The following is a 4,239-nucleotide window of genomic DNA, read 5'->3' as shown; positions in this document are numbered from 1 at the left end:
CCTTGCCCGTTAGTCCCGCCCTGCTTGTCTGTTGCCCTGGTTTCCCATTGTCTGCCACGCCCTTGTCATCAGTGTTTCCAGCTGTGTCTGTTTAAGTTCCATGTATATATAGTCCCTGGCTGTTTCTCAATTCAGGGGCTGCAGCCCACGAAGTGCGCATTTGTAGGCCGGTTACGTCACTGCGCCGCGACGAGGCTGTCCCAATTCGTGGACTCCTTCTTATGCGGCCGACGAATATAGCCTTCAAAACCCCGAAAACGAAGGATGCATCTGAGTATCCTTCGCGTCCCACCATATCCCAGGATTCATTGCTCTATGAACAATAAACAGGCGGAGTCTAGTGTACGGGCCGAAGAATTCGTTTTTAAATGTCGGTATTTTTTAAATATGGACATTTATACTGCAATGAGATGCTAAATAACATGCCAGTTATTAATGATATTGCAGGTAAACATGTGCTTTGAGTATTTACTAAACGTTTATACGTAAAATTAACGTAAAAGTAACGTTTATAAAAATACATTGAATTTTGTTATGAAGTTATACTTCCCGTCAAACGTGAATACATGTTCAACGCATTTTCTTTTAGGCATTTGTGGGTGATGTGATATTTGTCGGACAGCTCGCTAACACGTATGTAACGTATGAAACGGGGCAGAGCGTGGTCACGCAAACATACGTCTTGCGAAGACTAGACTGTCTCATTTAACAGCCGTGAGATGCAGCCTACCCTGCCTTCGAAGTGTGTGGCCACCGTGGGCTGCGGTCTACGCGGTCTACGTAGGCTGCAGCCCCTGAATTGAGAAACAGCCCCTGTATCTCTCATGTCTGGTGTCGGTTATTTTGTGCTATTTGCCTGTTTGTTCTCTTGCCTCGTTTGTGCTGTTGTGAATTTATCTGTTTCTGTTTCGTCTTCATCGTAAGTACATTCAGCCTAGTCAGTTTGTTTCCCCTGCCTTGTTTTGTTCTTTGTGCCACCATGCCCGTTTATATTTCACGTTCTGCTTGCCTACCCGATATGACCCATGCCTGCCCTTACGACCACGTCTTTGGAATTCCATTTAATAAATCTCGCTCTCCTCAGCGTTTGTGTCCGCCTCCCTGCTCTGCGTCACGCAGAACGTTACACATCTGTGAGACGGGATGAATGGAGGTAGATGTTCAGAAAGACCAGACAGGAGAGTGCAGGGCCATACAGGGCTTTGAAGCCCATTATCAGGATTTTATATCACACACACTCTGTAACTGGTCACTGGGGCAACTGCTAAAGAACCGGGGGTAAAAGGGCCTGCAGAGTTTATGTGCTTTTTATACATTTTTATTTTGATCTAATTTGATAATTCATCTTTAACCTTTTTTTTGAATTGTAATGATTTTATAAGAAGAACTTTACAAGAACTTTTCAAGTGTGTCTTCCTTGAACCTGTAATTCCAACCAGGGTTTGGGTTAGGGTCATTGTCGGGGTTAGGGTTAGGGCACACACAGTTTTAAAGTTAGTCACACATGTATTTAAGTTTACATGATATATGCATTTGGTATATATTGTATCTACATTGTAAATGTAGTAAATATGTAATTGTAAATATGAATTTACTCATTTACTAATGTAAGTATGCAGGCTTAATTGTCATTTGATGTTTTAACAAAGGCATACATCTGATGTGTTTAATTGGTTATATTTCTATACATTTTCCTCAAAAAACAGCTGAAAAATGTGGAAGTGTCTTTGTAAAGTTGCTTTGAATGGCTGCATCTGGTGGCTGAGCTGAATATAGAGTTGACCTCAGCACTGACATGAGACTGACATGAAACCAGTGAATGAACTCATCATTCAGATTAGACCTCATAGACCTTAGCCTTGGCACATGAGTTCCAATTGGGTGCCAAAAATGGTAGAGAAATTGCATAAAAAAGATCCATTAAAGTGAAACACCACCAGCAAGAGGCAGGTGACTGCAGCAAATCTGCCTCGGTCTTCAGGATGTAATGTGGCTGACTCACTGTGTTTGCGTGAAGCAGGTTTATGTGAGCCTACGTGGCCCAAGGCCTGTGAGTCCACAGTGTCCCAGTGAGCTGTAATCCTATTATTCTGCTCTGGGGGGCTGGCTCAGGGCCCTGGCTGCCCGCTTTACACATGGCATTTCAGCAGGAGCAGTGAGGGCAGACTGGTAGTGGAGTACCCACTGACATTTGTCCATTTGTCACATTTGCCTTGTCCCCTCAGTCCAATATTCTCTCTCTCTCTCTCTCTCTCTCTCTCTCTCTCTCTCTCTCTCTCTCTCTCTCTCTCTCTCTCCCGCTCACTCTCGCTCACTCTCTTTCTGACACTGTTTCTCTGTCTTCCTGTCTCTCTGTCTCTCTCTGTCTCTCCATGTCTCTCTGTCTCTCCCTCACTCAATCTGTTTCTCTGTTACTGTTTCTCTGTCTTCCTATTTCTCTATCTTCCTTCTCTTACTTTCTCAATTTGTATTGTCAAAGACATAAAATAGACAATTTTATAACTGCTACCAGTAATAGTCATAACAATAATATTAGAGCTACAACAACAATAATTCTATTAACATTATTATTTTCACCATTACTCTATGACTGACCTACTACTACTACTACTACTACTACTACTAATAATAATAATAATACATAAATAAAATAATAAATAATATAAAAAATATTTACATTTGAATTGAACAATTTAAAATAATCTATATTATGAATGCGGAGCACAAATTTCGATTGGCGTGAAAATTTCAATTGACAAATATGGCACATTCACATTTACACATTTACAACAACAATAATATTAATGACAAGGCTTTGTGTCTCTGGTACCTGACATGGTCAGTCACTGTCCTTCACAGTGTGGCGAGAATGTCTCTTTCTTCCACTGCTTGATTTTCTCTCCTCCCTCAACTGTCTCCTCATCTCATTCTGTCTGGATCTGAAACATTGCCCCTGCCTCGATCTCACTATTTCTTTCTTTTTATTTTCTGTCAATTACCTAATTATCTGAGTCTCTCTGCCTTTTTCTGTCTGACACATTTGTCTTGTCTGCGGTGTACAGCAGTGCAGTCTTCTCTCCGTATATAACTCTTGTTGTGTGTTCAGTTAAATGTGGAGAGAAAAGTGAACGCAGTTCTCAGATTGCACATGTGGTGCCATGAGGGAACGGATATCACATTTCCACATTTATGTCTGATACTTTATAACAACTTAAAGGCGTCTGTTGTTGCTACAGAGAGCAGCGCTGTACACAAGCCAATTACTGTTACCCTACTGGCCACAGAAAGACACAATAAAACAGCACAGAGAAAGCTTAAAACATGCCAGACATAACTTAATGTGCCAGTCCTTGCATGTCGATAGGCACACCATGACACTGTTCCTTTCCAGAACACACGTCACAGAATCAAAGACCAAAGGTGGCCGTCATGCATATTACTGGAGCTCAGTATCCCTCACAGTGTATCTCATAATGTCCCTCACAGTGTCCCTCACAATTTCTCTCACAGTATCCCTCACAGTGTCTCTCACAGTGTCACAGTGTCTCTCACAGTGTCTCTCACAATGTCACAGTGTCCCTCACAGTGCCCCTCACAGTGTCCGTCACAGTGTGTCACAGTGTCTCTCGCTGTGTCCCTCACTGTGTCCCTCACAGTGTCTCTCACAGTGTCCCTCAAAGTGTCTCACAATGTCCCTCACAGTATCCCTCACAATGTCCCTCACAGTGTCTCTCACAATGTCCCTCACAGTGTCCCTCACAGTGTCTCTCACAATGTCCCTCACAGTCTCTGTCACAGTGTCCCGCACAGTGTCTCTCACAGTGTCCCTCACAGTGTCTCTCACAGTGTCCTTTAGTGTCTCTCGTAGTGTCTCTCGCATGTGAGCAAAAGCCTGAAGATCACTTTGACGAAATCTAACCTCAGCCCTCCTCCACTTTCTACACTGTGATTAAAGATATTAACATTCTGACTCCAAGCATTAATTAGGACCCTGGATTACAAAGATTAATTTAGATCCCATAGATTGTGATCTCTGGTTTAATCCTGATTTTGCCTCTTTTAAATAATTTGATAGCATACTTGTCCTCTTATCCAGCAGATGCATGCGTCTGTGCTGATGTGGGTTCTTTAAGGCTGTCCTATTAGCTTCACCTCCCCTCCATTTTGTTCCACCAAATCCATTTCCTGACAGTGAGTGATATTTTTCTGCATTAATAATAAAGAAGCCTCAGCCTCTAC

General features: G+C 42.5%; 1 long non-coding RNA gene across 1 annotated transcript; it reads left to right on the top strand.

Annotated features, from left to right (window-relative positions):
• The first annotated feature begins 247 nt into the window (after positions 1–247).
• On the top strand, positions 248–726 carry LOC143528412 (uncharacterized). Its single transcript, XR_013134450.1, has 2 exons — positions 248–447; positions 590–726. It is a non-coding gene; the product is annotated as an uncharacterized LOC143528412 (long non-coding RNA).
• The last annotated feature ends 3,513 nt before the right edge of the window (positions 727–4,239 follow it).

This window comes from Brachyhypopomus gauderio, chromosome 12 (genome assembly GCF_052324685.1).
Source record: "Brachyhypopomus gauderio isolate BG-103 chromosome 12, BGAUD_0.2, whole genome shotgun sequence".
Classification (NCBI taxonomy): Eukaryota; Metazoa; Chordata; class Actinopteri; order Gymnotiformes; family Hypopomidae; genus Brachyhypopomus; species Brachyhypopomus gauderio.
This window is presented reverse-complemented; position numbering and strand designations above follow the sequence as displayed.